At 43.0% G+C, this 23940-nt stretch overlaps 1 long non-coding RNA gene across 1 annotated transcript in view; it reads right to left on the bottom strand.

Annotated features, from left to right (window-relative positions):
• Positions 1–10664: 10664 nt before the first annotated feature.
• Positions 10665–23940, bottom strand: part of LOC308460698 — a 98837-nt gene continuing 85561 nt past the window's right edge. Inside the window, exon 2 of the long non-coding RNA XR_013978734.1 lies at positions 10665–11012. This is a non-coding gene — a long non-coding RNA (uncharacterized lncRNA). The remainder of the gene's footprint in view (positions 11013–23940) is intronic.

The following is a 23940-nucleotide window of genomic DNA, read 5'->3' as shown; positions in this document are numbered from 1 at the left end:
AGCTAAATAATTGTTGCAAATAATTCATTTTTGATCAAGCAACTGAGAATTTGCAAAGCTTGCTGAAAAGGTGAGAGATTTTTTTCAAGGGACATTGCTTTGTTTCAGCACCTCAGGTTTCACAAAGTTTTTGTAATGAAACTTGAGGGAACCTTCATTTCCACTAGGACTCTTGGTTCTTGCTGAGCTTATTTTATACATATCATCATTTCAGCTCTTTCCCTCATGCTTCAGGTGCGCTGTTTCTAAACAAGAGATTAAGCCAGCATATACAGTGGTACCTCAGGTTACAGACGCCTCAGGTTACAGACTCTGCTAACCCAGAAATAGTACCTCGGGTTAAGAACTTTGCTTCAGGATGAGAACAGAAATCGCACGGTGGCAGCGCAGCAGCAGCGGGAGGCCCCATTAGCTAAAGTGGTACCTCAGGTTAAGAACAGTTTCAGGTTAAGAACGGACCTCCAGAATGAATTAAGTTCTTAACCCGAGGTACCCGAGGTACCACTGTATATGCTTATAAATATTAACCATTAAAAGTAATGGCAAAGTTATTTTAAAAATGGTTACACTGGCGTGGTGACTGGGAAGGTGGTGTGTTGATGATGTCACAACTGCTAGCCAATGGGTACCTCTCCCTACTCCCTTGAAACACACTGAAAAACTGTAGAACAGATTTTTCAGAGCATGCCTCATGCCATGTACATGTTGGGATGGTGCTTTCAGACTGATCCCGCTCTATGCTTAATCACATGCTTAAACCACTCCTGGTGAAATCAATGAGATTCAAAAGTGACCAGCTTTGGGCTAAATCATTTCCTTGCACTCTAATGAAATTTCGCACCAGGTGCAATTACAGATGATCCATTTGTTCTTTAAAATCTAGAGAGCTCACTAATGAAATTCATGTTTGAAATGTTAAAAGTAGTAAAATGCAGGAATGTGTGTAAGAGAGAAAGAAAAAAATGCAGATGATTAATTCACTGGTGTTCATAAAGGGAGAAAGATGGAGCGTTCCAGAGATTAAAATCGACAATCCAGCTACAGTGCAGTGAGATCCATTTCTGGTCCCCTTGTATTGCACTATCAATATCCTTCCATCTTAGTGTGTCGAGATCCGCAGAAACCAATTTCCACTAGGGGAAACAGGGTTGCTTTTCTCATGCCAAGCACGGAATACATTTTCAAGCATGCCTACCAAGAATATAAATGCGGAGAGTCTGCTAGAACGTTGCTCAACTCTCCTAATGGCTCAAGTAAAGCAGGAACATGCATCCTGTTAAAAATTGTATATGATGTGTTTCATTCATAGTGTGCTTACATTATGGCACAGAGGGGTAAAGAGAGAGATGACAAGAATTACAGCAAGGGCAATGGGCTTGGAAATGCACTGGAAACCCAAAAAGCACCATGACGGAAAGGAGCCAAGAAGAAAGGACTTCTGCTTTTTCGCAGGGTGTGTATAACCCTAACCGAGGAATTACGTTTGTTTGTTTGTGTGTGTGTTGCTGGACCTCAATGTAAGTGTCAAAGGCACAAAACTGAATGTGCTGGTAGCAGGAACCAGGCACCTTGGTCTCTGTACCACCATACCAGCCTATCAAAAGAGGGAAAGAGTGGTCTGTTCTCTGAAGTGTGGATGGACAGACTCCCAAAGTATGCTTTTTACTATGTTTGTATTATGTTTTTATCATTGATGTTTTGTAATGTGTTGTAATGTTGTACACCACCCTGAGATCTTTTAATAATCCATTTAATAAACAATGGTGTAACGTTGGGAAATGTCGATCACTTCTCCTACCTGGGCAATTATCTTTACACAAGGGCTGACATCGGTGCCGAAATCCAGCATTGCCTGAGCTCTGCGAGTGCAGCTTTCTCCCGACTGAAGTGCAGAGTGTTTGAGGACCGGGACATTCGCAGGGAAACCAAAATGCTTGTTTACAAAGCTATTGTACTGCCAACCTTACTGTATTCTTGTGAAACATGGACCACTTATAAACGCCATCTCCAATTCCTCAAAAGATTCCCTCAACGGTGTCTCTGAAAAATTTTACACGTCACTTGGGAAGACAGGACCGTCACTAGATAGAGCACTGATCCTTAACATGAATCTTACTTACAGTAGTACCATTCCGGAGACACTGTCCTTTTGAGGCGTTTGAGGCGTCTTCCATTGAAACTTTTGAAAGACTATTGTGAGACTGTCCTTAGACATCTGTTTTGAACACACAGCTTGACGGTCCTTGCTATCACTCTGTTATGTCGTACATATGAACTTTGATTGGCTTATTCCTACAATTCGAATGACGTCATTATTCTATTATATATCCTCTACTAAGCATTAGCCTATGTCTTGTGCTTGTATTGTTGTGATTGGTTCTTATTGCAACACAGGGGTTTGTTTTTGGTTCAAGGGAGGAAGTTGGCAACAGCAGCCATGGAGATGCAATTGAGTGTTTCCTCACAGCTACAGCCACCATCACAGCCACCGTCACTCAAGACAAGCACAGGCTCATTCTCCTCCCTGAGTTCAGCAGCAGCACCGGTGGAGGAAATAGGGACATTCCAGGATCAAATCACGATCTGGGGTGGCTTTGTGATTCCGTGACTGTCCCTGAAAATCCGGGACACTTGGAGGGTATGTGTGATGAATCTCTCTCAAGGTGAGAGCCAGTGTGGTGTAGTAGTTAAGAGCGGTAGACTCATAATCTGGTGAACTGGGTTCGCTTCTCCGCTCCTCCACATGCAGCTGCTGGGTGACCTTGGGCTAGTCATACTTCTCTGATGTCTCTCAGCCTCACTCACCTCACAGAGTGTTTGTTGTGGGGGAGGAAGGGAAAGGAGAATGTTAGCTGCTTTGAGACTCCTTAGGGTAGTGATAAAGCAGGATATCAAATCCAAACTCCTCCTCCTCTTCTTCTTCTTCTTCTTCTTCTTCTTCTTCTTCTTCTTCTTCTCTCCATAAATTCACTCAACCCATCCTCCTTGTAACCTTTGCATCATAAGCATAGCTGCCTTGTATGGAGTCAGACCCTTGGTGCTTCTCGTCCGCAGTTGTACACTCACATCTGAAGAGGATGAGACACTTGATTGCAGCCGACAGCTTCATGCTCAAGCCTTGTAACTGCAGAGCATGGTTTCCTAATGACAAAGGCAATTAGCACCCAGACACTTTAATGGCTGTATGTTATCAAGCAATAATGTCTTCATTAATGCAGGCCTGGACTCTTCCTGGAATAAATCTGTCACTTTTATCTGCCATGGGATTGAATGCCTAAAGTATTTTTGGGGGCTTTTCTATGTAACAAGTGCCCAAGTTAATTAACTAAATGAGGCTCTATCATCTCCATGTTGCAGCAAATGCCCTTTTCTTGTCTTGCACAATCTGAACTTCTCATAATGTTAATGGGGATGTTTGGTGAGCAAGACATTGGGATTCCCCCACCCCAACTAAAGATGAAATATGAAAATATTGGAGCATCTAGGACTAATGTGATATTTTGCCCAAAGCACTGACTTAAAGGACCATATCAATACAGATGCAGATATGCTGCATCTTCCTAGTTTATCTTAAACCCTATTCTCCTTTATGATGGTGGGATTGCACTTCTCTCTCCCCCCTCCCCCCCCCGGTCAAATCAATAGATTATATTCTGTTTTTCACACAAAGATGTTTTGTCTTAAGAAAATAGAATTGACTCCCTGCATCAGAATGTAGCATGAAATGACTTCAGTTCTGCTCTTAACATGGTTATATAAAACATCCAAAATTGTCTTCATTGAGTATTCACAGCTGACAATTATTCTTCATTTTCTGAAGAGAGAGAAACCCAGAGAATATACACTGAAAATAAAAGAATGCATGAGGGGGGGAAACGCTTAAAAACAGAGTGAGGGAAGCATAACGAGTTTCTTACGTAAAAACTTTAATTACACTGAAGTTTTTGCCCCCATTCTCCCTGCCCACCGCCCATCCCTGTTCCACCAGCATTTTTGGATTTTTCTCCCTTCTAAATCTATTGTGTTTGCTTGGGAAAGGCAGTTAAATTGCTTTGTGCAGCCTATCAGCCTTGTCATTTGTAAGATTTCGTTTTCTTTTGACTGAAACAGAACGCTCTGCATAATACATTTTTTTCCCTTTCAGTTTGTCCATATGGTGAGGAAGAATGCATCCAAGTAGACTTCTGATGAAAAGAAAATGCCCTAGTCTTGACCTCTAAGGGCTAAATGATTTGTTACTTCAAGCCCATGTTTTATAAACCACTTTATCTCACTGGATTCTACTGACATTATTTCCATCAAAAGAACCATTTGGGCCCCAATTCAGGTTGCACTCCTGTTCCAGATTGAACTGAAATGTAGGCGGGTTCCCACAAGGCAAGACACAGTGATAACAGCAAGAACCTTTATTAAATTAACAGAGCTGGACAACAGGGGCAAAGCAACTGCTTATATACATTTAAGAAAGCCTGGGTCACTCCCACTCCCAACATGATTGGCTGTCTAAACTAACAAGCTGCGAATCATGACTCAAGAGTTTAAGGGCCAATGGCAGAAGCCCAAATCCTGAAATGTTCTGTAATTGGATATCATGTAGCGAATCAGAATACAGGGGCTCAAAATTCATAGTACAGACTCAAGCTCAAGCAAACACAGACCACTGAATGGTCTGTGAAAGTGTGGAGAAGTAGACGGTTATTATGATGATTATTTTACTATTAGGGTGTCTAACGTTTTTATTATTTTTTTATTGTTGTGTTGGTTTTGTTCCCAATGTACCATTTTGTGCCTCAAGTGCCAAAATGTATTGGGCCAGCCCTGTTCTTCCCTTGCCAATGCTTCTGGGATTCCCCCATAATATACTCATGGACTGTGTCAAGGAATGCTGGTACGTCTTTATACGTCAAGATTTGTTCACATGAGGGAGAGTCTATTCTGCATGTGGACTCTTTGGGCATATTACTGTGTTGCTCCAATACCCAGTTTGCCAACTGCTGGGTTGCAGTTTGACTCGTTGAACTGCGTCACGTGGCAACTATTCCACCGCTGTTGTCAGAGCAAGTAGTTTTGCATATCGCTTAAACAACATAAAGTCACTATGCCAGGGTGTGTTATGCCAGTTGCTGGCAGGCAGGACTACTCAGTTCCCATGATTAAGATGGATAGATCTCAGAGCAAACCTCTGAGGCGAGTTGATAGCGTACAGGAGCAGAGAGTTAGTCACATTATTCAGGCTTAAAGGGCAAGAAATCAAGGGGAGACACAGGACAACCTTGAGATGAGAAAGCAATCCAGCGGCAAGTAAATACTTCAAGCTGATACTCTAATGGACAAGACAGGGAGAATACAGAATGGTCGTCTCTGCACACACACCCTTTGCTTATAAGCAAGTTGCCAACTTTTCTGGCTTCACAGTTTAGTACATCCAACACCTCATTGCCTTTGTTTGGCTGTTAGGCAGATGGGGAGTAGTTGAGATGTGTTTTTATTTGCAGTCAGACTTTTAAATGCATTTTGAAAAGTAGTCTTTCTTTTTTCCTAGATCACTTTGTTGAATTCCAAGTGATTGGACTACTAATAAATACTGTTTAACATTAGCCGAGATGTACTTTTTTTTTGCCACAGACCTTTCCTCAAGATATTTTGGATTGCCTAACCACCATTCACCAGTGCAAGTTGCAACAATTTAAAAATGCAATATTAAAACCAGTTAAAACAAAGTCCAGTCAACAGAATAGAATGGGTTCTATTAATAATAATAATAATAATAATAATAATAATAATAATAATAATAATAAATGTATACCCTGCCCATCTGGCTGGGTTTCCCCAGCCACTCTGGGTGGCTCCCAGCAGAATATTAAAAACACGATAAAACATCAAACATTAAAAACTTCCCTAAACAGGGCTGCTTTCAGATGTCTTCTTAAAGTCAGATAGTTGTTTATTTCCTTGACATCAGATGGGAGGGCGTTCTACAAGGCAGGTGCCACTACCGAGAAGGCTCTCTACCTGTTTCCCTGTAACTTCACATCTCGCAGGGAGCGAACCACCAGAAGGCTGTTGGAGCTGGACCTCGGTGTCCGGGCTGAACGATGGAGGTGGAGACGCTCCTTCAGGTATACAGGACCGAGGCCGTTTAGGGTTTTAAAGTTCAGCACCAACACATTGAATTGTGCTCGGAAACGTACTGGGAGCTCGGAAATGAACTGGTGTTACAGGCAGTATACAGAGGTACATTTTCAGCATATGATGAAAAGTGTGCAATGATGCTGCCAGAGACACCTCTTTGGGGAAACAGTCACAGAGAATGTCCCCCTGAAATTCAGATCTACCTAGGAAGGAAAACTACAGCTGTGCATCTGTAACGATGCATCCCCAAAACCTTGAGAGAGGGGGTGTGTGATGGGTCTTTTTAGCCAAATGATGATTTGCGTGTATGCACGAGGCATCGCCAATATGACACCACAAACAGAATTTTCATTATTTCCTCAAGTGCAATAAAGTCCCTGGGAACACTGAGTGTAGAGCAACCAGGTGTTGAGAGAAATAAAGCAACATATATCATATGTGAACCATGCCATGAAGTGAATGAGGAAAAGAATGTTGTCTTCTGATACAGCAAAATATACTTTTATTTCTTAAAGCAGGATAATCTAAATAATTCACGTTGCATGGGCAAAACCAGTGTTATAGAAAACATCGATGAAGAAGGCAATCCAGGCGAAATCATGTTTTAAAAAAGCTTTTCTACTAGCCCTTGGGCGACTTCAAATTACTGAAACATATTTTCCGAAACTTAATTAAAATTCCAATAAACCCTCCCTGTACTAATCAGCTCAGTCAGGTCTTGCCAATTTTCAGTCACAGCCCAGTGGAACAATACTTACATGATATTAAGCCACCAGGAATTATGAGGCCGGCTAATTAGCCAGAATTATTTGCTAGTTTAATGCAACATCTCCCATTTAGCGCTGGCTTTAGATAAACCAAATGCTTCCCATTTTAGTAGCTGGGGGTAAAGATACATTATAGCAGCCATTCATTTTTGGATGCAACCCACACCCCACTGATGTCAATGACAAAACTCCCTTCAGTTATCTGTTTCCTGAAGAGGGTACATGAATGAGATCTATAAAATTGAGAATGGGGTGGAGAGAATTGATAGAGAGTAATTTCCCCCAGGGATGAAAGTCTTTGCCACAACAAAATTGTCAGCCTAAAAGATGCCATCAAAGACCTAGTGGTGATGAATTTCATTGGGTCACCCTGAGGGAAATCTATTTATCTGAATACAAAGAAAAACATTTGTACAAGGTGAGGCTCAAAAACCATGAAATGCAAGCACTCGCACTAACTCATATTTCTGTGAAGAGCGACTCATTCACAGCGTCAATTAACGGCAATGATATTTACTTGCTATGCCAATTTAACACTTAAAAAGAGGCAAATGCTTTCTGTAGTGAGAAATCTCACTTAATTCCATACTGCATAGAATTTAATTAGCTAATACATTCTAGTTAAGTAATTTCATACTAGGGCCTCTCTTTGAAGTCTGTTGTCTGAAGTAAGGTGATTTTCCGGTGTTGCCATTCAAATTATCAAATGAGAAATTCTGAAGCAAAATTAAAATGTGCCTTTTCACATGAAATGTTTAATTTGAAATTTGAGTGCCTTAGGCTTGGTGGCATTTTTTACTTTGGTAGACTTCAGTTATGTGGCTCTTTAAAGCATTTTTGCATTTCATTTGAGTGTAGTATTTGGGGGAGGAAAAAGAGCTTAGAGCAGTGAATGATGAATCTTGACCAAAGAAAATAAAAGGAAGGAAACTCAAATATGATCTAAGTTCAAGAGTCTTGTATGCGGAAACTTACTGTCGAAAACACAGAAGAAAATGAATATTTGTAGGTTATGATTTGGACTTTTGGAATTTCAAACAATTGTTAAAGGGTGCTGGCTGGTGACTCTTCTTCAGTTGGTGTTTTCTTGCAAACCCATCAGGAAAAAACATATAAATGTAGTGAGAATTCACACTGCAGGAAGGTTATTTCTCTAGAATTCCCTGGCTGTTCCAGAACAGCATTGGTAAACATCAAGGCAAGCGCCTCTGATCACGCTTTCTAAGCTAACTGTTTTTCCCACCACCTGAAGATAGACTTTGTATTTGGTGGGTTACATCCCCTCCAGCCACTCAGTTGTGCTATACAACTTTTGCCTAATTGACTCTTTTCATGTAGTGCACCATCCAAAATTAAACCCTGGCTTTGCTTATTGACTGGGGTGTGATTATATATATTAGAGGCACTACAACATAGTGTTCTTCTGCTGCCTCCTCAGGGAGAAGCTGATGATTCCTTGATGAGACATGTAGAGATGCATCGAGTCGCAGCTCATTCACCCTGGCTGCCTGGCACAATAGACAGCAGGGCACTGTCTCTTCCGATTCTCTCTGTTCCTCATTTTCCCAACCTTTAAACTCTGTTCTCCACATTTCCATTGCTCAAGAAGAGCTGAAAGGCAGCTTGGACATCACTACTGAGCTTTGTCACCAGCTACAGCATTTTGAGCTCACTATCAGTGATGGTGACACCCAACGCTACCCCATGTGTATGTGCCGTTTATGGATTGTGTGGCAGACCCACTGACATTCTTTAGCAGATGTAAATATGGCGTTCTTTGTTTGAAAACTACTACAGGGTTGCCATACATCCAGAATTCCTCAGACATATTCAGAATATTGCATTCAACAGCAGTGTCCAGGTGGAAATTGGCAAATGTATGGCAGCCCATGTAGGCAGTGCTGTTTTTGCCGATTTTCCATAAAAATAGCAATATTGCCCAAAAGCTTGACGACTTTGGGCAAAACCAAAATATTAAAAACCCCTCCTGTGAGCAGAGAAACTAAGGGAGGGGGACATTTCACCAAGTATTTTCAGGGAAAGAAGAAATTCTCCATTCTTTTCCTGGGAGTCAATGTTCACCATTAGCAGTGGTGGTAGCACAGCAATTCCCTCCCATTTTTTTTCTGGCCACCATATTGAATCCTTCACAATACCCCAGTCCTGTTGTCATGCCAGGGCCTTGGTGTGGGAGGAGCATCACAAAACACATTGGAGAATATTCACAGGAGATTATGTGACCTGGCATTTTTCTATGCAAGTCAGGAAAAGAAAAATCTCATAAATACATAAAAACAACTCCCAGTAAATTTCAGCTCAGCTAAAATAATACTGTATATCAGCTGCCAATATGGTAAGGCCATCGGCCATCATGGAGGGCACATTTTACGGTGAGATCACCAGAAACTGCCTTCCTGTTGTAAGGCGGGACCATTTGGATGGCCGCAACACCCCATTGGTTGCCCCTCTGTTACTGGGGCAGAAATTTGGTCAGTTGGGTTGGCTATTGGCTGCTGAGGGGCTACTTAAGCTGCTGCATGTTGCTGGAGAGTTTCACTTTCTTGCGATGTGCAGCAGATCACCTGCCCTCCTCTCCCTATATTTAGGGTTGTTCTTATGGCCTTGCTATGCCTGTCTAGGCATCGTCTGTTTTGGAGCAGGGGCCCGATAGGAATTTTGCCATTTGGCTGATTGGCTGGTGCCACTTGGTTTTTGCCTATCGTGTAGCAAATCGTCACAACTTTGTAAGGTTGGCGGTTAGGCATTTGGTTCAATGTTTTGTGGAGGGGACGTGGTTGGCTGTGCCTGCCCCTCCATTGCTGCTGCTAGGGAATTCCCTTAAAGGAATCCAGGGGCTCGCCTTGCTTTTGTCTGAACCCTGTCAAGGGGCTAGGGCCACGCCAGAGCCCCTGGGAGCATCTGGGATGAGCTATGAGATCGAAGGAGTTCTCACTCCCCCAGGATGCTTTCCCTTACTGACATATGGTGGTGCCCAGTGTCAGTCCTGTTCCTGCCACTGTGCAGGTTCAGGTAGTCTGGAACCAATGCCTAAGCAACCACTCACATGCTGCAATCAATAAAGTTGTGGCCAAAATTAATGCCAGAAACCATAAACTAAAATTTGTGTCTATTGTCTTCATTTGGGGGTGGTTTTGGGGGTCTTCAGACGCAACTGCATATCAGTGATCAAATACTGCAAAATAATAATCAGTAAGGTAAAGGGACCCCTGACTATTAGGTACAGTCATGGACGACTCTGGGGTTGCGACGCTCATCTTCCTTTATTGGCCTAGGGAGCCAGCGTACAGTTTCTGGGTCATGTGGCCAGCATGACTAAGCTACTTCTGGAGAACCAGAGCAGCACACGGAAACGCCGTTTACCTTCCCACCAGAGCGGTACCTATTTATCTACGTGCACTTTGGCATGCTTTCGAACTGCTAGGTTGACAGGAGCAGGGACCAAGCAACGGGAGCTCACCCCATTGTGGGGATTCGAACCGCCGACCTTCTGATTGGCAAGCCCTAGGTTCTGTGGTTTAACCCACAGTGCCACCCATGTCCCTGTATCAGAATCAGTATCAGAAACCAAATATTGAATTCAAATATAATTCAGTACTGAGTATAATAAATAGCTAATGGTGTACAATTTGAAGAATATGAGATCTCAACATATGCAAAAGAGAATTTGGAGGGGGGGAAATGTTAGCTGCAAAAATCATTTAAGATGGAAAGCCCATGGAAAGAGAGAGTAAATTTGGCCTAAACCCTAGATCAGGGGCCTGCAACCTTTAAGACAAAAAGAGCCACTTGGACCCGTTTCCGAAGAAAAAAACCAACTGGGAGCCGCAAAACCATTGCGACATTTAAAGCATGCGCGCCGCTGCCCTCCGATCTGACAGCGGGCGGGAAGGTGACGTTGGGACGGTGCGTGACTAACGCACGCACCGCCCCCATGCGACGTCAGACCCAGTACAGCGCCCGCCACAGTGGGGAGTGTTGGGGCGCACAATGCGCCTCCTCCCCTCGCTAGTATCCGTCCCGGAGCCGCGGCAAAGGTGTAAAAGAGCCACATGCGGCTCCGGAGCCGCGGGTTGCAGACCCCTGCCCTAGATGCTCCCTTGAACTGAGTAAAGGAGTAGAGGAGGCTCAGTCTGTGTCAGTCAGCATACATGGTGAGAAAACAACTACCACTGAGTTTGCTAAAGCAAACTCGGTTGTCCAGCCCAGCACAAAAGCTTACATTGCTCAATGACTTCTACACACATCTATGGTAGTAGCACCAGCTTGGATTTACCAGGCAGAATGGGAATGTTTGCCCACAACAACTGGACAAACACGCATATTGTTTATGGCACTCCAAATATGACTTCCGCCCCCTTGAAATTTATTGGCTTATTGCACAGAAAAGGACATGTTTATTGACCTGAAGAACGAGCAATAGGAAGGCCAGTCACTGAGCTGTGGACAAGTGAAAAATGGTGATGGATTGCCTGACAAGTCTTGTTTGCCTTTGCAGAGCAAGGAAAGCTGAGGCAATAGCTGGCAAATCATTATTTTCTCCACACTGCAGAAAGGTGCAGCTTCGTAGAGGCAGAGCTTGCTAAGTTTGCTTCAATTTGCCCAGGCTGAGGAATCCAGGGCCCAATCCGCTAGGTAGTTCTCTTGCACGAACCCCATCGGTCAGAGTGAATGTGAGCTGCACACTTTGCTTGTCTGCTATACAGCAAATACCAAAGGGCCAATCTAGACGTGACATTAACTGCATTTTGGCATTTAACATGGAAGGTTTTTTAAACTGTAAATAACATCTGCTGAGGAAGGGATGATAGTTATCATGACTATAGTGGGTGGAGAAGGTGAATTTAAGCCTCTCCCCCCCCCCCCGAAAAGGCCCTGAGGAATATCCCTTCTCTGAGGCTGCTTTTTTTGCGTTGAGAGCAAATGCCTTCCAATGAGTCATTTCCCCCAGGACCACAACAGGAGAAACCCTGCCTCCTGTGAACATAATAACTACCCTCACTTTTACTGTATAAGCCTTCCATGTTAAATGCAAAGACAGATTAAAGATTTCTGTACCAACATCAGAAAGGTTCTACTCCAGCATGGGTGTTTTTTTATATTTACCCCATCCTTCAGAGGAGCTCTTCTTCTTCTTCTTCTTCTTCTTCTTCTTCTTCTTCTTCTTCTTCTTCTTCTTCTTCTTCTTCTGCGATCACTCGTAGCCGAGTAAGAGTGTCTTCCATAAACACGATTTTAACAGTGAGTCCGTAAGTGACGAAGCGGGAGGATAAAACCCTGAGTTTAGAACTACAAGAGCTGAAGAAAAGATCAGTAAGCATAAAGTCTGCAATCCCAAATCTAGACGCAAGGACATGGGAGCTAGAAATACAACATTCAAATACGCCTAACACCTCCTCATCATGAAGGCGGCTACGTGTGCATCCTTCTGATTTCTCCCTAAGCGACAGTGACGAAAAGGAGGAGTCTGACAACCCTGCCACTCCCATGCAAATAACCTTCAATGAACCTTGTGTCACCAACAGACAGCTGAAACCACACAACAGTACCCAGGCTACACAAGGATTTCTGCCTAATGCCTCTAAAACTCAAGATCCAACTGGTGCCCAGATATTCCCCCTCATACAGGAGGACCAGCTTTCCCCACTACATCTCTGGCAAAACAGGACAAATGAGGTCTCTGCCCAGGAAGTTGGCTCCTTGCTAGCCAACGACCCCCACTTTGCAGCACATGCCTCCTTAATACTTTCAGGATATTGGGCACACCCTCTTGATGAGTGAGTGGGAAACTCTCTGGAAAATAAACATGAACTTTACAGCATGCTACACCATTAATGAAAACATGCTAAAGATGCAATATAGATGGTATCTCACCCCATCAAAACTTTCAAAGATGTATAAAAACATAGCGAACAATTGTTGGCGGTGCGGGGAAAGTGAAGGAGATATGTATCACACGTGGTGGGCATGCAGAAAGATTAGAGAGTTTTGGAATCTCATTTATGATGAGCTGAAAAATATCTTTAAGTTAACATTTTTTTAAAAAGCCAGAAGCTTTTCTGCTTGGAATTTTAGGTAAAGACATTCCAAAAAATCTAGGAGAATTTTTTCTATATGCCACAGCTGCAGCCCAAATACTGATCACAATGAATTGGAAAGGGGGGGGGGGGGGAGTTCCAACCTTATCAGATTGGCAGTGCAAATTATTGGAATATGCAGAAATGGCGCAATTGACTAACAAACTAAGAGGCAATACAAGACAATCATTTATTCAAAAATGGGATAAGTATAAGAGATATTTACAAAATAATAACAGTGGTACAATATCTATGGCAGCATTTGAATGACCCATGTCTAAATGAACTGTTAAGAAACAAGCAAAAAGGTATGAATTGTTGTAAGCAAGTATTAGAAAATACGGAAAGAGTAAGGTAATAATGATAAGTACATTCATCACCAGAAAGGTTATATGCATTGGGAAATGACAGGAAGTCTATTCTCTGTTAGTAAAAAGATAGGAAAAAAGAGATTGCATAAATTTAATTTAAATTTATTTTTTGTGAACATATATCAGATTATTAGTACACAATTGTTTTCATCTTGGTATATTGTGTATGTTACCTATGAATTTCAAAAGCACAGAAGGAACTAACAGCTCCCCAACCATCTCATGAGGCAAAGAGGGACGGACAGTCAATAGGCCGGCATAAGGTCACCCTCCTAACTTGGAATGTGGCCGGGAAACCTGTTTCACTGATTTTCTATCACAACACCACATCCTATTGATTCAGGAAACCTGAACCAGGGAAGACATATCATTAAATGGATTCGAACCGCTGACCTTCTGATCGGCAAGCCTAAGAGGCTCAATCGCTTATGCCTTATACCACAGTGCCACCCGCATCCTATAGTGAGTGGTCACACAGCAAACTTCATGACTGAATTGGGATGCAGTTTTCTCATGTCCTGAACATTCTAACCCGTATACTGATATATATACCTGAAGGAGTGTCTCCACCCCCATCGTTTTGCCCGGACGCTGAGGTCCAGCGCCGAGGGCCTTCTGGCGGTTCCCTCACTGCGAGAAGCAAAGCTACAGGGAACCAGGCAGAGGGCCTTCTTGGTAGTGGCGCCTGCCCTGTGGAACGCCCTCCCATCAGATGTCAAAGTGATAAACAACTACCTGACATTCAGAAGACATCTTAAGGCAGCCCTGTTCAGGGAAGTTTTTAATGTGTGACGTTTTAGTGTATTTTTGGTCTCTGTGGAAGCCGCCCAGAGTGGCTGGGGAAACCCAGCCAGATGGGCGGGGTACAAATAAATTATTATTATTTTATGCTACTGGAGGACTCCACAACCTGTGTTTTTGCTTAAGTAACTGATCTAGCTATGCCTCACGATCTGAGCAATGATTCATGTAAACTTCATTCTGTGGGCAAAAGAGAATGAATGTATAAAGGCGGTATTTTCCATTTTGCCCTGCATTCAGCACTGTTTCCATTCTGCTGCAGTTTGTCTTTTGCAAACAAAAAACCCCACAAAACCCTACATTATTCTGTTCACCATTCACTTTAGCAAAACAATACAACTTAGATAATTAATTAAATTGTTGCTATGCTATTCCACCTCATTCATTTCAATGCCAAAGAAACACAAAGCAGATAGAGGAGAAACATGATACAAATCATATTCCCTGGAGTGATTTCTGTTCCAGACGTGGGGCAATTAGTATTTCCATTTTCATCAGAATTGTCCAGCATCCCTAATCAGGAATGATTGAATGGTACTTTCACAATGCAGAAACTAAAAAGAACTACCTGCTCCAGAGACAAGGGCAGAACATTAAATCATTAAGAGATGCAGTAGGCTGACTCCTCTGTGAATGGGTTCCAGCACAGTAACCATGGCATAAGATGCAGGCAGCCATACAACAGTCAGTGTAGGCTCTAGCTTCTGAAAGGTTCTGCCGCAATATATTTGCTAGTTTTTGAAGTGCTCTAGAACTCCTGGTTTGTTTGCAATCTAGGATATTTGCCAAAATAAATTGTGGCATCTGTATCCCAAGAAGCATCACTATTAATGTTTTGAATATAGGAGGCTTTCTCTCTTTACAGGACTGGAATTTGTATTTCTTTTCCCAAAGGAAAGAGAAGCCGCTGTAAAGGAGCCATCTCTTGGCTTGAACACAAGTGCCCAGGTTTGTTGCTTGCTGGATATATACTTATTCAGTATTTTGATTAGTCCAGTGTTTACTCTACACTTTTAGCTTTGCTTTATGGAACGCCATATGGATTACTGCTCCAGATATTCTGTCACTGCAGGTAATAACAGCCGCAATGACCTCTGGCATAAAAGCAAGTGTCTATTAAAGTGGGGAAAACCACAGTGGGAGTAATTACCCCCTTGGATGATATTACGACTGGATAAAATATACAATAATAAGATCCATAAAGGCAGAGCTTGGCAGTGGTTTTGGAGCATAAGGAACAGCTGGCCTCTTACTCTAAAGCAAACCACAAAAGCATCTGTTGTCCAAAACACACTCCATTGCACTTTGCTTTTTAAAAAAGCAGCAGGAAAAGAAATGGATGACCGGATAGAGAGATATTCTGGGAAGGGAGGGGGGGACTCTAACAATGTAGCCAATACAGTGGTACCTCAGGTTACATACTCTTCAGGTTACCGTATTTTTTGCTCTATAGGACGCACCGGAACATAGGACGCACCGGACCATAGGAGGGGGAGAACAGGGGAAAAAAAATCCCCCCCTCTCTGCTCATCGCCCCTTCAGCGAAGCAGCAAGAGAAACGGAGCCCCTTCCATTTCTCCTCCCGCTTCGCTAAAGGGGCACTGCGCAGCTCTCCCTCGCTGCTGAAGCCAGGAGAGTCTTGCTCTCCCGGCTTCAGCTAAAGGAACCTGAAGCCTTCGGAGTGCAGCGCAAGTTCCCGCTGCGCTCCAAAGGCTTCAGGCGGCTATCCCTGAAGGCTGGAGAGCAAGAGGGGTCGGTGCGCACCGACCCCTATCGCTCTCCAGGCTTCAGCGAAAGCAACGCGAATCCTCCGGAGCGTGGAAGGAGAGCTCCCTCTGCACTTCGGAGGCTTTGCGTTGCTATCGCTGAAGCCAAGGAGCCTGCATTCGCTCCATAGGACACACACACATTTTCCCTTAATTTTTGGAGGGGGGAAGTGTCAGAAATCAAGCCCTTATCGGGAGAAACTGGCAACTCTCCCAGGCACCCGGCTTGGTCTCCTGTTGACCTTCCTGGCTGCATTCCCCAGCAAGATCCAGGCTAGGTCTTGATAGGCGATTCTTCCCAAACGTGGGAAGAACACACACCCTCCCTCCTGCTCCCCCGGCAGAGAAAGGAGATAGAAAAGAAAAGTATTTACATGCCTTTATTTCTGTCTTTGCAGCATTACAGAAAACATGTCTGCTCACTTCAAACTCCAGCAGTCAAGTGACAAAGACTTCCTGTACTTCCTGTACATACGCAAGAGGAAGAGCTCAAATTACACTCTGAGCAAATTCCGGTGCATCGCCCTGTGAACTGACTGTCCCACTGTTTCCCACAGACAGTCCCAACATTCCCATCATGTTTTGTTTTCAAGCTACCAGTTTGCAGCTGCATTGCTTCTATATCATAACAGAAAGTGTGTCCTATAGAGCGAAAAATACGGTGCATACGCTTCAGGTTACAGACTCCACTAACCCAGAAATAGTGCTTCAGGTTAAGAACTTTGCTTCAGGATGAGAACAGAAATTGTGCTCCGGCGGCGCAGCAGCAGTGGGAGGCCTCATTAGCTAAAGTGGTGCTTCAGGTTAAGAACAGTTTCAGGTTAAGAACGGACCTCCAGAACAAATTAAGTACTTAACCCAAGGTACCACTGTACATGATTGCTGTGTTGAGAGTGAAGCTGCTTCTGATAACAACTGGCTCAGAACTTGCTCTAAGGCACAGTAGTGATGAGTCTACCCCTCAGAGAGGCTCAGCCCAGCTCATGAGCCTGAGGAACATGGGGAAAGGTAGGTGATAGCTTTGAATGTGGTGAGCCAAAGCTCTCTGATCATTAATTAAAGACAACTTTTGTAAACTGAGAATACAGTGGTGCCCCACAAGACGAATGCCTCGCAAGACGGAAAACCCGCTAGACGAAAGGGTTTTCCGTTTTTGAGTTGCTTCGCAGGACGAATTTCCCTATGGGCTTGCTTCGCAAGACGAAAATGTCTTGCGAGTCTTGAGATTTTTTTTCGCTCCCCCCCCCTTTTTCTAAGCCGCTAAGCCGCTAATAGCCTTTTAGCAGCTAATCCGCTAAGCCGATAAGCCTTTAATAGCCGCTAAACCGCTAATAGCGCTAATCCGCTAAGCCGCTAATAGGGTTGCTTCGCAAGACGAAAAAACCGCAAGACGAAGAGACTCGCGGAACGGATTAATTTCGTCTTGCGAGGCACCACTGTATCCACTTCCATCTCAAACTGACTGAAAAGAAAAGAATAAGGGAAGAGGAATGGGGGGAAGCATGCTGATAAATGAAGTTAATCTGGAACGGTCCAAACACTGAATTGTATCTCCATTATGAATAAGAGAACAGAAATGCACTATGTGCATATTTATCTTAAATGTGGACCAGATTAGCATAGTAAAGCCTGAGTGCATTTGATTCATTTGCATTTTCTTTCGTATCTGGAGAAATATGTACCTTTCGTACACTATAGATGCTTTTTTCTCTATTTGTACTTGTACATGATTTGTGGAGAGTTGGTAAGAAAATCAGTTCTAAACTTACCAAACATATGGTCTTTTCCCAGGTTGGAGAAAGAGGAAAACTTTGGAAAGAAACTTTGTAATGGGACATTTTGGAACTCACTTGAAGGGACATATTTCATAACACCCACCCCCCACTGTCCCAATTTAAGCAGGACATCCCAAAATCATAGAAGCCAATCCCAGCTTCTGTTTGCATCCTGGAATGTCCCTTTTTTGATCTGGCAGGAGCAAAACATGTTCACTCTGATGCACCCTGCTAATGAGTGCCAGAGCACTGAACCAAAAGGTGCGCCCCTCCTGATGCTCCAATTTTGGGGAAGAAAATGTTGGAAGGCATTATATTTTAAAGCAGCCTTTTGCTGCATGTTTAATAATTTTAAATCTCTGCTGGGTTTTCTCACCAAAGAGTACTTTCCCAAAATTAGATCTTGGCACCCAGGAATTCTCCTTCCTTCCTCCCTCCCTCACCACCAAGGGGAGAGGAGGGTGAAATAGACTGAACTGGCTCCATGATTTAGATTTCCTGATGCTGTGCCAAAAGTTCCAAATGGAACTTCTTTCTACAGCCATTTTTGTGGTTTTTGCCACCGTGCAAAGCAGCAACAGTGCCCCTAGTTTGATCTGCGAGCCTTTAGCCTCATGGCGGGTTTTATGCAGTGTAGCATTAATTTAAAGACAATTGGCAATGAACTTGTTCCACTAACAGAGAGTGGATCGAGACATTCCACAAGTGCAAGAGGTTTCACAAGTGGAAACTCTGTATATGTATGTACAATTTGTAGAGGAAAATAAAAAGTAGTTTTTCAACATTTCTACCAGTGCAACTCTCGCACAGTAGTTCCACCAGTAGACCTGTTGCATTTTATTCCCTTGTTGCACAGCATTGAGAAGCAGACCCATGCTAATGCAAGGGCCCTTGTGCTTGTGGACTGACAGCATGGCAGATAACGCAATGCTGCTTGTGGAAGGATGTGATATCACAGTGTTTGCATCCTTCCAAGGACATTGTTGGGCAAGCAATGGCACCTCCCAGCAGGGCACCAGGGAAAACTATTTCCACCCACTGCTGCTGCAAATTATATTCCATAATTTGCCTGTCTACGATGTCATCCATAACTCTGCATATGGAACAACTGATCTTAGCCATCATGCAGAGGCAATATTTTCATACAAATCATAGCGCAGTTTTTGTTTTTCTTGTTTTATCTTTCTTTCAAAAGCCAAACAACAGGGATATATAAACGGTTTTTTAAATTTCCCTACTGACTCCAGGCATTAGGTCGCTTGTCATATCACATTTTGTCAACTTCATTGTATTATGTCATGCAGTATGACAGACACAGCCCTTGTGACAAATCGCACAACCCAATATGTCAGCAGGGAAATAAGAAAATGACATTTTCATGGACAATACTTTTAAAGGAGCCAATGCTGTTTCATTTGGAATCATTATTCTTTTCCAGATTTTGGCCATCTGCAGTTCTATTCTTGAAAATCTCACTACTGACCAGGATAGCGTGATAAAGTTGTAAAAGAAATCAAGCAACAAGATGGATACCCATGTCAAGAATCAGTGTTGAGCTTTCTTGATTTCATACATTTAATGAATTGGAGATGAATTTACTATGGGTTGGATCCACACCAAACTGTCTATGCTTTAGTCCCATTGAAATCAATGGGGCTTAAAAACATATTAGGGTAAGCCTTTATTAGGTCAACTCAAAATGAGACAAAATAGTTTGCAACCTTTTGAGTTCTTCAGAAATCTTCATCAGGCTAAATGCTAAACAAAGCAGAGAGGCGAGGAAATCTTGGCTTTTGATAACGCCATGCATCCTCATCTGATAACAGCCTTTAAAGAGAATTTTGGAGGAGGTAGCCAACATATAAATGAGGCCATTTATGTGTTACTAGGAGTGTCATGTTGCAATAAGGCCTGCTGGGAACAAGAAGCTAACCACGACCAACCCACAAACCAACCCCAAATGTCTGGAAATACAGAAACACCTGTTACTCAAGTCTTCCTCCATCCTTAGGTGAAGCATACGGTTTTCTTGATAGGTGGAAAACAGGAATAAAGAGGAACTAGGCAGTCTTTGTGTTGGCAAAGGTGGAAATTAATTTTAAAATTAATTGTGTGGCTAAGTAGGATAAAAACCTCTCTCCCTCTCTCTCTCTCTATATATATGTTCCATAGTCACTTCACTATAAGGAAGATGCAACACCAGAATCTGCCCAATTGAGGGTTTGAATAGGATTTCCTAATTTTGCATGCTGGGGAACATTCTCTTACAACCCACAAGCCATGTGAGACCTCTGTACTTTCTGTAATGAGCAGACATTTGGGATCATCATGCAAACAGTTCATTGTGCTTCATCCATCTTAATATATTTGTTTACTACAGTTAACATTTGCCAAGTAACCTCTGGAGTCAGCAAAGCAAACATAGCCGTTTTAGACTGTGTAAGGTCAGGGCATTTGATGGTTTTTGCAGCTGAAGCAAACAACATTTGCACTTCATGAATAATTGTTACGCCCTTTTGATGAATCCTCTTGAGTTTGTATTCTGACTTCTTCCTGGATGGAGCATCGCTGTCACATTTTGCACATGGGGATCACAGCATTATGTTAGGAGCTGGTGGATACATGGGGGCAGGGAACATTAGCTCAGTGCTAGCCATTCTGGGTCACAGGCAGGCCTCTCAGCTCAGCTGTAGGAATAGAATCTGGAATATTGTGAATGGGAGACATCTGCTCAGTTCATGGCCAATCCTTCTCTGGGAGTCTCAAAAATAAAAAAAGGATTCTAGCCTATAATGAATACATGATGGTCAGGGTGCACATGAATATAAATGGTGAGTAGGCATATTTCCCCCTTTTGGCGGATATTTCCCTTTTCTCCTGTACATTGTCAATGCAGATTTTGGACATTTATCTGCAAAAGCAGGAATGCGATTTTCATTCAGCAGTTCCAAATACTTAAGGTGCATTGTATGTAGAACTGTGCGTCAGAGGACATTGCCATTTAAACGCTCAGGCAGCAGTGTAAACTCAAGTGGACAAACTGGTTTTGCTAGTTGCCTTAAACATGGCAATGAAATATATATTAAAGAAATAAACAAATAAATGAGAGGGGGAGATTCCTGAAAACTCACGCTTGTCAAAATCAGGGCTGTATCAAATGGAGAGAGAGAGAGAGAGAGAGAGAGAGAGAGAGAGAGAGAGAGAGATGAGTTAGATGGGTCTCAAATATATTTAATCCAAAGGAAACTCAGTGTTTATTTCAGGTTTCTGAAGGGTGAAAGCAGACGATCCAAGTCTCCCTGTTTTACAGAAGTCATTGCAGTTTCTGATTTGATCCCGGAATGTCATGTTTTTCCTTAGGACGTCCCTACTGTATTTTCATCAGAGAAATGTTGGCGGGTGTGGAGTTATATGATTCCCGAGTCAAGGAGATAAGTAGCTATACAACCTTCTTATTAATTAAATTTTGTTGTTGTTGTTTAGTCATTTAGTCTTGGCCGACTCTTCATTACCCCATGGACCAGAGCACGCCAGGCACTCCTGTCTTCCACTGCCTCCCGCAGTTTGGTCAAACTCATGCTGGTAGCTTCGAGAACACTGTCCAGCCATCTCGTCCTCTGTCGTCCCCTTCTCCTTGTGCCCTCCATCTTTCCCAACATCAGGGTCTTTTCCAGGGAGTCTTCTCTTCTCATGAGGTGGCCAAAGTATTGGAGCCTCAGCTTCATGATCTGTCCTTCCAGTGAGCACTCAGAGCTAATTTCCTTAAGAATGGAGAGGTTTGATCTTCTTGCAGTCCATGGGACTCTCAAGAGTCTCCTCCAGCACCATAATTCAAAAGCATCAATTCTTCAGCGATCAGCCTTCTTTGTAGTCCTATTAATTTAATAGGATGTCTCTTTTTCATTGGAGAAATGTTGGAGGGTAATGTGAAAGCCTTTTAGGGGGAAAGTTTTGATAGTTTCCCCAGAGGTCCGAGAAAACAACAACAAAAAAACCCTAGAGATAAATTATCCAGCAACTTGGATTCAACTGTTTCTCTAACCAAGCTGATATTTGTCAATTTTCAGCCATCTTGGAGTTCAATTGTTTCTTTGGTCTGCAGCCCGTCTCTCTTCCTTTCATTTCTGCTCCAATGCATCAGGCATGCTCTCTGACTTCACAGTGTTCCAGCTCCTTCAACAGACCTTCAGCTCTTTCTCACAACATCTCTTCAAGTCTCTGCTTATATACATTATTCATCTCCCTAATTTGTATTTGCCCCTTATCTCCCAATAACCTTTCTGTTTAGAGAAGCCCCCAAAAGAAGCCCCACAGCCATTTTATAACAAAGAGTAAAAAGCAGGAACGATTCCATTCCTTTACCACTGCAAACCAATCAAGCAAACTGCTGCCAATTTGACTTGCCCAGTAGGCACAAATTAAATAAGGTAGAAAATACTGACACAAACATACATACATATACCATTTTTATACGTATGCTGGCTTTCCATGGTTAAAACCATGCTCAAGGCAACTTACAACATTAAAAAAAATACATAATTACAAACATAACAAATAAAACATCAAAAGGTACACAACCAAATTGAACAATATCCACGTAAATCATAGGATTAGAAATAAAGATACAAAATTAATATCAATAACAGCAACAACACCCCCCCAAATAAAACCCTAACGCAGTACTCCAGTCCAAAAGCCTGTTCAGCAGCCTCAATTTTTTTGTAGCTGGAGTCAGTCCTGTCCCCACCTTCCCAGACCAGGTGGGGAAAGGCTTGCAAGGCAGGGAGCAGATCTTCCAGGACTCACAGCCAAGACAAATTGAAGACGCATGATTTTTTTTTTTCTACTGGTATTTAAAAATGCAACTACCTTAAATCTCCCCCATCCCTTCTGAGCACTGCAAACATCGTTTTGGAATCATAGGGCTTGAAAGGACCCTCAGTATTGCCATATGATAAATGTCCCACGTGTTTGTTGCCTAGTGGTTGGTCAATGAGCCAAACAAAGGCAGCAAAGCAAGCAGCCTTTATTCTTGATCAAGAATGGTGTCCTGCCAAACTCATGGTTCAGGCAAGAGACTCTGATTACAGCTTTCCTAGTACTTTCATACCCTGAAGGAAACAAGCTTCACACTAGCCAGAAGATATCTGCAAGGTTTCCATCAACCAGGGTTGCCAGTTACATGTCTCAGGTAGGAGTACTGCCCATCAACCGGCTATAAATCCACCTAGCATCTGCCTCATCTCATCCACATTTTACAAGATTGCCAGCCAAAATGTCATAGGAGACCTTGGCAAATCCTTGCCAAAATCCACAGAATTCCCCTGATCTACCAGGCTAGGAACCCCCTTTTTAAAAGGTAGGTGTTAGCCTGCCATGATGAAACCCATGCTGTCTCTTTGTGGTCAAAGCATTTGGAGAGCAAGTTTGGACAGCAGCAGCTCCATTTCCTCCTCCAAACACTCTCTCATTGGGGAATAGTAGAACATCCCACAGGCCCTTGTGTCTTGATGGGGAGCAGAACCCAGCCCAAGCAGAGAACTCCCAAAGGGTGGATTGTTCAGATACACCCGCTTCTCCACACAAGACATTAACAGCTCACAATTAACCCAATCAACCCACTACCCTTCTGAGGAAAATCCCACCCCACCCTCCCACTATATATAAGGGTCTGGTGACTTCTGTTTCAGTGGATCTGAAGACGTGTGCATGCACACAAAAGCTTATACCCAGAACAAACTTAGTTGGTCTCTAAGTGTTCTCGAAGCTACCAACATGAATTTGACGAAACTGCGGGAGGCAGTGGAAGACAGGAGTGCCTGGCGTGCTCTCGTCCACGGGGTCACGAAGAGTCAGACACAACTAAATGACTAAACAACAAGGTGCTACTGGACAATTTTTTTTGTTTTTTTTATTAATTAACCCAAAGGTCTATTTTCTAATTGAGGCACAGAGCATCCATTGATTAATTGGCTTGATTTATTGATAAACATTGCAGATCTACCAGATCTGTTGAATGAGCTTGGGAATGATGCATAACATCACCATTCTATGCAGATGGCTCCTCGCCCAACTAGGGAACTACACACGAAATGCTCCTTCAGCATGTGTATGATACTAGCTGATTAGGAAAAGGGCCCAGAACACTTTAAGATCTTTCTTTTCAGACTAATTCACAGAAGAACTGAACAAGCATGAGATAATCCTGTGTGTGTGTGTGTGTGTGTGTGACC

The sequence above is a fragment of the Podarcis pityusensis genome, assembly GCF_964106645.2.
Source record: "Podarcis pityusensis genome assembly, chromosome: 13".
Taxonomy (NCBI): Eukaryota; Metazoa; Chordata; class Lepidosauria; order Squamata; family Lacertidae; genus Podarcis; species Podarcis pityusensis.
This window is presented reverse-complemented; position numbering and strand designations above follow the sequence as displayed.